Below are 12,108 nucleotides of genomic sequence, written 5' to 3' on the forward strand. Positions count from 1 at the left end.
TGCAAATGCACTTTGCTCTGGCAGTGAGATACAGACACATGGAGAATCCCTAAACTAATTTGCACTCAAACAGCACCTTCTCTGGTAACTTCCAAAAATAATTAAAAATCAAAAGCACAAACTAAACGAAACACTTTAAAGAGCCCCCAAAAATGTTTTCCTGAATATATGTGTTTTATATAGTCACTGTGAAGAACCCAAGAGACAACATGTGAACTGTACTGAAATACTCCAGAAATCCGAAGATAGGGAATTCCCATTCATTCGAGGCAGTTAGCTTTGCCTGGAACCAAGGAGAATAGTAGACAAGTTAAAAGTAATCAGCCCATCTCCTGCAGATAAAGAACCGCAATCTAGTCTCTAACACTTGACTACAGTAGGACTCAACTTCTAGAAATACAGAATATTTTTAGTCTCCATCTTTATACATACTTTGATTCTATGAAAATTCTGTTGCTATGCTGACATTTGTAAGTCTAGCTTCCAAATATCAAGTCTATATTCCCATAAAGTAAATACAAAATACAAAGGAGATGTTGAAAGATAATGAATCCACAGTCTTGGTACACATGACAACCAAATAAACGTTTGACATAAATGCCTAACGGGACACATCTGAAAATTCTTCTCTTTATAGCTGAAAACATTTCATGCAAAAATACAGAGATTGAAGACAGAGCAAGAAAATTATCCTCTGCCTTTCCATCCAGCTCCCATCATACCATACAATGTTGTCTTTTCCACATCTTACATTTTAACTTGTAGGGTCTTGGTTTCCACACATACCATATGTTTTCTGAGCAGAGCTTCACAGTTACTTGCCTTAGAATCTTGCCTGCAGGATCACATGGGAAATAGATCATAGAACTAAGACAAAAATGTCGGCTGCTACACACAATCCAGATTCATGAAATAAGAAAAGGATGCCTGTTTAAGGCTATCACAGGAAAGGGGAGGGTAAGAAATTCCCTTCAAAGGCAGTAACGAGTACAGAGAATTGCTAACAGAACCTCTTGTGTTTTAGCTGAGTTGATCACGTTGCTCTTAATACTTCCCCCTCTATTGTACAACTTCTATTTGACATTTTCTGGGTATAGGCCACACAAAACTATGCCAGACTGTGTTTGCAGTTTCTACTGTTTTGACTTACATTGCCTGAAAAGTTAAATTACTGAAATATTTCACAAAATATTAAAGTTTAAGCATAATGTCAGTAGTGAGCATTACTTCATGGATATTAATGTAAAAAGCAGTTACTATACTCCATCTACTGATCTAAAGAACAGATGTTTGCATATGATTTATGGACACTGAAATATGTGCATATCTTCCATAAATAGTAATGTGTTCCAGTAACAAAGAGTGGAGAGTTGTCATCCAAAAGGCTGGGAAACTGCAGGCAGTATTAGAATTTTTTCACCAATTTCTTGGCTTCAAATAAAAAGCAAAGCTTATAGGTCCAGTGCCGCAATCCTATTATGTTGGAAAACTCTTACAATTTCAAACAGGACTAACAATGTGAAGAAATAAATTGCAGAGTCAGGCCTAATAGGTCAGATATAGAAGTCGATTTAGAACACATGAATGCATATATGATTTGTTAAATAAGAGAAACTATTTATATTGATTGAGGTACATAAGTCTAAAGCAGTAAACAAAAAGCCAATATTGCCGTTGGTATTTTAAAATTAAATTTTGGTTTGGAAGAGTCTTTAATATCAAAATTTAACAAAATATTAATCAGGTAAAATTCTAATGGGCAGAGCATAGTTTGGAACTCTGCAATTAATTTTTTTCTGAAAGTGCAATCAAATGTTTGATTGAGCTAATATCACTGCTGCTCCTCACATTTGTTCTGTTCCTAAATCAGCTTGGCTAATCAACATCCCACCTCATAGCCTCTGTTGTAGAGTTTACTTTCACCAGCACAGTCAATTTTTGGACGGAAAACTTACTAAAAAACATAGTCAAAGGATACAAGCACATGAACTAGCATACTTGGAGATTTCCTAGTTTCCAACAGAACTCTGATTGGACTCAATGAACTACAGATTGTTCTGTGATGGCTACACGTGTCAAACAAGTTTTGATTTAGTTTAAGAAACTGTCTTGTGGTTATTTCATCTCAAAAAATGATTTCTGGCGTGCCAAGGTATTTTCCACCTCTTATTTCATGAGCAAGAACCAGGATGATTCTGCATAACTTTAGATTTCTTCATACCAAAATGTACGAGACAGCAGCCTTGTAGAATGCAGAATTTAAACAAGACAATCACAATTTTCCCTCCTGTCTCAGGCTGGCATGCACTAGTGCTTCAAGATGTTATGCAGCTGCTACTTTTCCCTAGAGATGGCTGTATTCCAGTAAATGGTGAAATATTCCCTAAAACATTTTTTTCCCCACAGAGGTTTACAAAGATGTTTCCATAGGTTGAATACAACATAAAAACATTGTGATCGTTTAGTTGGATTTCTCGAAAAACATTGGCCTTAGAGTTACTGCATTAGTAATTAGGAGCCAATGCTATACTCCAACACACTGCAGAAACAACTGCATTTACTGTTTGTAGAATACGTTGAGAGTCTTAGATTACAACAAAGGTTATTTGATTCTGTTCTTGCCATGAATCCTTTTCATTTTGTCAGAAAAAGGACTTCCTCTTGATAGCTGTATATTTGTACTTTCAGCATATAATTCAAAGTCATCCAAGAATAAATTGAATCTCTAATAACTACAGTCAGCTGGATTTAATTCCTTCTGGTGGAAGCACAGCAGTGTCAGTACTTACTGAGATTTAGTATTATTGCTAATTTATTGCAGGTAAAATGTCAATACAACATGAAAAATTGTCATTTGAGAAAGGTTTAATAAAAAAAAGAGGAACACAAAATACAAAAAAAAACAGAAAAGGTGATAAGAACTGATAACTGATCATTCTACTTAACTTTTTTTTACAGATAAACATCCAGGTGCCAGCTGGTGTAAACACAGATGCCACTGACGTCAATGGAGCTGTGTCAGTTTACACTAGCTGAGAATCTGATCCCAAGTGTGTTAGTGCCATTTTTAGATACTGCCACTGGAATTCACTTTTGCAGCTCAATTAAAAATACATTCACACACTGCATTTCTTCCTGTTCCCAAGTGTATAACTGGAAGCCTGGTGACAGACTGTGGGAGAGGGCAAGTGGGAGATGGAAGTAGCCAACAACTGTATCCATGAGATAACTCTGCAATATGAGTATTAACACTATTGTTCTGCTGTCTTCCTTTCATACAAATGAGTATTTGCCTTCAAAAAGTCTTAACTCCACCTTCCAGTAACAATTCACTGCCAGCAAAAGAAGAAAGATTGTTAGCCATGCAGAGTATCTACCATATAAATATGTTAACATACTGTTTTAATTAGTGCACAATCTGAATTGTTTTAATGCATCGTTAGGGAAATTCTCTAAAATCATAAGAAACCCCCAAACCCAAGATCTGTGTATTCACTTAAGTATTCGTTCCTAACTAATCTGACTGCTGTACAAGCAGCAAGACTGTTAAAAGTACTAAACCAGCTGCTTCAAGTAGCCTGCAAGCCAGACCTGTCTGATATGTATCACTTGTATTTCATCGAGCATTTCTGTGGGAGAGGGAGAAGGAAGAAAGGAAGAGGTGGGGCAGTAAGCAGGGCAGGGCAGTACCTCACAGCTTCAGCCACCGTTCCGAGTAGGGAGAGAAAGCTTTTATTGTTGTGTTACATAAGGCAGCTGTTAAGCATGGCAGTACTGCATAACAGTTGCAAGTACTAGCCAGTATGGTTAAGGTTAGTCTTTTGATTGAAGATACCAAGGTCAAGATAGAAAGGCTAACTAATTAGAACCAAAGATGCAGTTCACATAGCATTGAAGTAATTGTCTGTTTGTGCAGCACAACACCCGTATCTTCAATTTAGGTCAGACCATCAAGAGGAGGAAAAGGACTGAAGACTGAAGATGAGATGCTCTACTTCACACAGTTGCCCTCTGGAAGGACTGGCAAAGATAGTCACTTAAATTAAGTACAGGTCATCAGGCAAGATATCTAATCTATTCCTAAAACAGGCAGCTCTAGAAGTCCAAATCCCTATGGCCTTTACAACAACACAATGAACTACTTCCTCATGTACCTCTGTCAATTCACGTTAGGTTCCAATTTTTTTAAAAGCGGTATTTCATGTACACCATGACCCTATTGCTCATAGCAAGGAAAGTGCTTTGGTTTATTTATGACCTACTAACCTTAAATAAAAAAAACATACATTTAATCTGAATGTTCACATAAGCCTTCAGATCTGAAATGAAATTTAAAATAAAACTGGCATTTGTAGCAGCTAGCTAAGCCCAGTAAGGGATTAAAAAAAAAAAATTAAAACCAGATGAGAGAAGATGAAAGCATTTTTACCCTGCATAACCTGCACACATCAGGAATCAGGGCTAGAGCTCAGGAATACTCTTGTGTTTTTGTACTTACAAGTCTCAGCCCGTTTCAAGAGAGGCTAAGGTAACCAATGAAATGCTGAGGGTTTTCGGTTATGGGGGTGGGGAAGGAATAATAATAATAACCTGTGAAAGTAATTCCTTCTAAGATGCAATCTGCCTAGCTGCAAGTTCTACGTAGCTCCTATCCTCCCCTTATACCCCATCATAACTGCCAGGTATCAGCCAGGCAAGACTCCACATTGAAATATGAAGTGACAGACGGAAGCAGGGTATAAAAGCACAGGAATAAATACTGAAATAAGTGGCACACAGAAAGAAAACTTGTAATAGGGAGGACGTTAAATATGAGTAACCCTAAACCATAAACTCTATTCATTTGTCTAGAACAATGTCGAACAGATGCACAAAAGACTACTGAGTTGGAGAGCCTTATTCTCTCATCATTCATGGTGGTGTAAGGAACTCCTTTCATAACATCCATGGAATTAAACTGTGGAAAAGCCAGTACAAAAAATAATCAGTGTTCAGAACTACTGTATTGGCAGCAAACATCACATGCTGCTGTGTCGGGGTGGGGCGAGGTGTGGACTGCCACATTTGGTTAGAATTCAGATATATTAATAATCACAGTGGCCTTCCTAAACAAAAAACATCTATCTAAAGGAGAAAATTAGTTGATTCTGTTATTGCCTAGTTCTCTAATAAGCTATATTAATGACTCTGTCCTTTAGATATATCTGATAGAAAATACGGTTGAGTTAAATGATGTAATAGATACCTCTACATGCAGAGCAATTACGTGAAAGAAACATCTAGGACAAAGTCCTTGTCATGGTGTTTGTTCACAAAATAAATACAGGCAGCACACTTATGACCTGCAGTCTTTTGGTGCTGGTTCCATTTGCACAAGTACAAACAAATTCAACAAAAAAAACCCCAACATTTATAAAGATTTTTAAAATAATCAGAAATGGATGAGAGAACATAAGACATCTCTTACCAAAGGACAAGGTAAACAACAATTTATAGAAGCTAATGAATCAGTCATATAATTTCAGCACAGCAAGCTAGGAGTGGACCTAGCAAAAAAGAATTCAAACCAGCTGAGCTGCAAGACCACCGTTTGCAAGAGAATTCTTCTCACAAATACAATTAAGGTAAAATTCCTAGGTTACTATGTTTTGCTTTCTGATACAGCCTCTAAATCCCCTTCCCCCTACGATGAAAATTGCAACCTAACACTTTTTTTTCAATTTTTTATTTATCTTAAGAATGAGGACAATCTAGTTGTAAAGCTGAAAAGATTAGGAAAAGTGTTGTGCTACTGTGGAAATTTCTGAGTAAGCACTTTACTATGTGATGATCAAGTTCTGGATATGTACAGCATGCTTCCACCTAAAAATATATGAAAAAAAAAGTAGGTCATCAAGCCCTGATATATATATTCACGTTATTTCCTCCTGAAAGTTATTATAACAGGTTCTGCATATATGACAATTTGTATGGGGGAAAAAAAAGGCCTTCCATCTCCAAGACATTTGTTGAGAAATTAGCCTTCTTAAAAGAAAATGCATTTTCATCAATCCTAAGCAAGTTTAAAACCAATTGAACCATGTCACCAAAATAAATTTTACTCAATTGGGCAATCTATAATTAGCAACACAGATTCACAAACTCTTAGCCAACACTGTTTGTATACAGGATCTTGTGTTTTAGTTTGCTGTGAAGTTCAGTTCTGTGAAGTAACAGACAACATTAATCCACTTGTGCCTGGATACCCAACCTATATTATTAAAGCTTGAATAATCTTTTCTTTTCATAGAAAGAAGCTTGGAAAACTGACAGCTCCATGCACAAAGACTGAAATAGGATGGGCAGAGAAAGGTGTGGTGTCGGTAAGAGAAAAATATCTGAAGTTGCAACATGTGTGATTAAAATCTTTGTGTGAATTTTGATTTTCCCCCCCTCCTTTCAGACATTTGAGGATGCTGGCAAGTCAATGGAGTTCTGTTGTAGTGGTTGCTTCAGTGAACATTCAACGCTGTCGGTGAGTTTGGAATTAAAGTGAAAACCATCGACCGTTGATTGTACCCTCCAGCTAACCATCCTCCTCCTTACTTCATGCTTTCAGGCCTTAACACCGAAGATAGCAACCTAACCACCACATGATGTTTCTCTCCCACCCTGCCAAGCTTTACAAAAAAAGGTCACAATCAACATTCATTGCTGTCGGTGGGTTTAACTATGTGGACAAGCTCACTGAACAATGAATGCAACTGTGGCCCCACATTTTACAGTTGCTGTTGGGAGGAACATCAGCTCTGAAAGCAGTAGTGAGAAGCAAACACTTCTTATAAGCCACATTTTTGTGGTCAGAAAAATAGTTGGGGATATTCACTTTTTGCTTGCTTGTTTGTAGGTGTTTAACTTAGCTGCTTAGAAACAAAAGTATCATTGCCTTTTTCTGGAATATTGTCCTCCCAGGGTTCAGCATCATTGAGACCATAAAATTCTTATTCAGTATGTACGTGCAAACAAATAACAATACAGGAAGTTTTGTGTATATCCATTCCTAAGTTCTCTGCGTGTAAGAGGAAAGAATATTTAAATCTCATTTTAACTAGTCACTGTGGAATAGTTTTAAAAAAAATTCTTCTATACTTGTCTCAAGAAAAACAAATGGGAGCCCGAGGTATGGATAAAATGTTTTATCAAAGATAATTTTGCATCAAACTGATTTCAAGCAGTTTAAATAAATGATAGTAGACAACAAATACTATTACATTTGCCTTTTTGTAGGCATCTGAAAGATCACAGAGAAATATATATCCAGAAATAATAATGAATCAGTAGTTAAATTTTAAAATTACTGTAAACTTTGGATACCTGTGTAAAGTTCAGTATTGCTGGTAGTAATGAGAAAATAAAAGTGTAAATAAAGCTCACAGCTTTGTCCTTATTTCCTTACAACTCTTTATTAACCTGGTCAGACACACAGAATGACTAGTCTACATTTCTCACATCATACAGTCATCCAAGGTAAGTTCAGCCTTCAGACTTAGTGCAACTCCAATATTCTACAGTAGAAATTGCTTCCAAAGGTTAGGTAATCACACAGCATTCATTTGTTCCTCCTTATAATGGGGCATCCATTAATAATATTTTAGTCTGATTATTTACAGTGTCCCTAGCATATCAGTTACACAACAGTCATCTTGTGTACTGTGCTTGTTTTATCCATGTTCCACCTTGTAGCAACTGAACAGGATATAAGCATCAAAGCTATCAGGGGAGGATACATCTGTAGTTGCTTCGAACTTTGTGCTACCTGTCTACTTAAATGATAAAAATATGTTTCAATCATGAAAGCGATCAATCCTCAATCCTATATGAGACTGATATTTGGGGGGGGGGGGGGGGGGGGGGGGGGTAGTTCCTTCAAAGATATAATCACACCAAAATTTAATCTTGGAATTGTTTGGACTTTACTTAAAATTGATGTTTGGAAAGATTATATTTTTTCATTGCAACATTTACTACAGACCCCCCCACAAGGTCTATTGCTTGCTGAATACTACTGTGGTCAGAGACAGAAAAGTAAAGTATCAAAAAGAAGGGTTACTATGGATCTATGACTTCTCAGCAGCACTGTTCAGAGAAAAGCCTGTACCTTTAAGTTTACTTATTTCTACAAAAACGGGAACTTGAATTACTACCAGATTATATATTTCAGATAGATGAAGATCATTAAAAGCAGGACTCAAAGGTATATCTTCTATTTAGGATAAACTTTCAAATTAAGCTCTAGCTAGTACGTTTCTTGCAACAGCATGTGCCAAGGTTGCTTATTGGAACCCAAAAATCAGGTTTATTTCTTTCATAGTCATTTCATACACTCACTAGATATGAAACAGCAACAATTCATACCTTACTAGAAGAGTGTGCAGAAACCTCAGCTGGCACTGACCTGGGCACAGATAATCAGTCCACACCCATTACAAATATAAAACAAGTATTTTCACCCAGACTGCAAGTTTTTACTGATTTCTGAAGAACAGACTCTGCAGAAATAGTCTCTTTTAAATGGTTCCTAGTATAAAGTTTATCGGTAATTTTAGCAACATCATGGTTTTATAGAGAGATAGAAAAATATCTTCTTCATGTACAGATATATAATATTTCATACAACTTAACTAGAAGTCGGCTTCTATAGACTAGTAATTTACAAGATGTTTATTAGCAAAACCATACCATTATTCCATGCTGCACAAGAGATGCTGGCTCTCACACATCTTTTCTTATGCTGTAAAGCCACAGAACAATCCCATTTTGGTAACAGTAGCTGTGAAATATTTTGGAAAGGTTTCATGGTCATTTTCATGTTTTTTTGTTAATATGATACATATGTCCTCAGTGCAATGCCCACAGGTCACAGAGACATTCTAGAAAATTGCTTCTCAGCGTCGTTGTAAATAATTCACTCACCGCAATATTTTTAGGTCAAGCATATCAAAGTTGCAGTAAACATGATGGACCTTGACATAATAGGAACACTAGTTTTACAGCAGTAGAGGAGAAGAAATATACTTTCTATACACGAGAGATCACTTGCTGTTCCCCAGTGTTGTGCTTGAAGACAGCAGAGGTGGTACTAACTTCGGAGTTGTTGGGTCATGGGCTTTTGTTTGGGTTTTTTGTTTGTTTGTTTTTACTTACCTCCAAACATTCACCTTTATTTCCTGACTTCTGGCATAAAATGGGTCAAAACATCCAACTCAACAGTTTCTGCATTGTCTATAACTTGCATTTAGCAAGTAGAGAAAAACTCTTGGTTTTACCTCTAAAACTACAAGTCAAATAATTCCTACAGCAGAAGTAGTCTGGATATTCAGGACCAAAGGAGGATGAATATTAGACTCACTTTTTTTGGCACAGCCGAACACCAGCACACTAACACCTCTTACTTTACAGACGAAGTGACATACAGTAAGTTAAAACAGTTAAGAGTAGTCTATAATTGAACTGGAAGCAGTAGCTAGGTGATCTTGGACTCCAGTCATGTGTTTTTTTCAGGAAAAAAGAATGATCCTGCAATCCCGAATTTTCCCTAACACAAACACCATGTTTTTCTTGCTGACCACCCTCTTTTTTTTTTTATTAATCTTTATTACTTGCCAGAGTTACAATGAAAACCAATTTTTTTTAAAAGCATTTGCATGGTGACATACACGCCAGATTAATTTTTGTATCTTTCCCTTTCTTTTATTTAGGTTTGCATAATTTTGTCTTCACTTTTTTCGGTCTTCTTGTGCATCCACTTAAAGTATGTCCAGAAATAGACGGCATTCCAAGCAGCCCAACCAAGGCTAGCTGAAATAGTCTGATGCCTCCTTATTTTACAAGCGATCACTGATCCTGTTCAGCCAAAAATAGCATTTGTAATGGCACCACACAGTTGACACTTTTAAATTTATCTAACATTATTCCACAGATACATAAGTGTCCACAGTTCATTCCTATTTTGCAATAGATTATTTCATCTCCTTGAAATGTGGCACTTGCCATTTTTTGAACTTAGGGAAATCTTTTTTTTTTTTCAAAATATAGCTCCTCCTCCCCCACTTCAGAAAAATCACTAAGATTTTGAAACTTAGAAGCCATAGCAGCATATGTAGTAGTAGGAGTGAACTCTGCATACGAGCAGAAGCCTATTGTGATTACTTCAAGTACTTAAACTTGACATTCCATTTCATTTTCCCCATATTATATTAATTTTAAATGTACAGCCTGCAAAAGGGGCAAAAGAATAAATACAAAACCACCAAGTTTTTAATGAGTTTAAAAGCAATCCCTCATATATAAATGAGGTGTATCTTCAAGATAACATGAGAACCATTAACGCATTTGCCATTTGTCACTATTGAGAGATATTGAAGATACTGCCATGTATTTTAAGCAAACAATTTCTAGAGTGCAGTTACAAAAGTTAACAACTGTCCAATAAGAAACATTAGAATTATTTTACATTATAACTATTTTACATTATTGCATCCTCATTCTTTGTTCATATATTAAGCATAATGGTTAACCACCCCCCTTCTGCTGTCTGCATCCAAAATGTATTTACAAACTCAGTATTTACATTGCCATGTTAGAGCCTTCATTTCATAACAGCCAGTAATCACAAACTAAATACACAAATATGTCCAACAAATACATTTAAGATAAGGTTTAAGTTTAGGAAGTATTGATCTGAGGAGGAAAGAGCAAGTATTCAAATTGCACAGCTTCCAAATACAGCTCTTACCAAATAACTGACAGAATTGTCCAATTTCCACATCTGCTTGCTATGAAATTGCCTTCACATTGTCACTAGACCCAAAAATAGTCTCCTCCCTCCTTCTCCTAGGTTTGTATTTGAACTGAGGCCAAAAACTTAAGGAGAGCTTCAGGTGCAGAAGCTGTAATCCACACAAGCCATGAATTACAACAGAAACTTTGCCTATATTCCACAGTAAATGAGAAAAATACCCTAACTCTGCAGCTAGCATATACACCCACACTACATATTCTGACCTTTCCTGATTTTGTTTCATGAAATACAGCAGCTTCAAGCTAGCTCTAAAAGTTTTAATGACACTTTAACAAAGCCACTTCAGAATCACAGAGTCATCACTGAATCTATGGCTTGGAAGGGAACTTAAAGATCATGTAGTTCCAACCCCGCTGCCATGGGCAGGGACACCATCTACTAGACTGGGTTGCTCAAAGCCACATCTTATTCTTTAACCTCTCTTAAGTTTGCAAATAGATTATTGTGAGACCAGATGATATAAGTTATATTTTGTGTGGTGTTTTTTGTTATGTTTCTTTAATAATTGTTATTTTCTCTGATAGAAATCTCACACTAGATCATTATGATGAAAAGCAAGTCTAAAATGGACCATATACCACAATTCTAGGATAACAGTATTCAGAAGATTCAGATACCAGGTCAGGCAAAGATACAAGATAGCTGGAAAGTGACATTCACCTGGCCATTAAGATAGTGGAAGTTTCACTTTGCACTCAAGATAAACAATTGTAGTTTAGACAAATGACAGCATCACCTATGGGTAACTGCAAGTTATTCCAATAACCGTGCTATTAAGCTATTTGATTGCATGGATCTATTATTTAGTAATTAAATAGTTAAAATATTTTATCGTAGACATTTTGAAACACTGAAGCAAAAAGAAATACAAAAATATTAATTTTAGCTAGTGAGAGCTGAGTTCAGGTGGTTGCCCTTAAAAGTCAACATCACCATCTGCAAAACATTCCTAATTATCATAAAGTACACCCCGTGCTAGTTACTGTGTTTGTCTCAGAATAATGAACCATGATAAGCCTGGAGTTCATGACAATAGATTTACATTTAAATGCCATCCAGTTCACTGTCTCAGTATCAATATGCTGCTGGTTAAGACACTGACAGACATGATGAAATTACTGCATCCACTGTCCTGCAGACTAGGGAGGCCACAAACTGCTAGAGGGATACCAAAATTAAGGAGAACTTTCAGAGATTCAGGATTTAACTGTAGAAGGCAACAGTGAAAAACCCAGTACTTTAAAGAGAGAAGCCAGCTGTTGCCTACA

At 36.4% G+C, this 12,108-nt stretch overlaps 1 long non-coding RNA gene across 16 annotated transcripts in view; it reads left to right on the forward strand.

Annotated features, from left to right (window-relative positions):
* LOC114016080 (uncharacterized) overlaps positions 1–7,412 on the forward strand; it is a 64,542-nt gene extending 57,130 nt beyond the window's left edge. For 10 of the 16 annotated variants that reach the window (XR_008734618.1, XR_003560352.2, XR_003560353.2 and 7 more), the window contains 4 exons: positions 2,959–5,624; positions 6,290–6,362; positions 6,443–6,514; positions 6,599–7,412. This is a non-coding gene — a long non-coding RNA (uncharacterized LOC114016080). Of the gene's footprint in view, positions 1–2,296; positions 2,365–2,958; positions 5,625–6,289; positions 6,363–6,442; positions 6,515–6,598 lie in introns of all 16 variants that reach the window. The other 6 variants (XR_008734620.1, XR_008734622.1, XR_008734621.1 and 3 more) reach the window with 3 other exon arrangements.
* Positions 7,413–12,108: the final 4,696 nt, after the last annotated feature.

Source organism: Falco cherrug, chromosome 12 (assembly GCF_023634085.1).
Source record: "Falco cherrug isolate bFalChe1 chromosome 12, bFalChe1.pri, whole genome shotgun sequence".
Taxonomy (NCBI): domain Eukaryota; kingdom Metazoa; phylum Chordata; class Aves; order Falconiformes; family Falconidae; genus Falco; species Falco cherrug.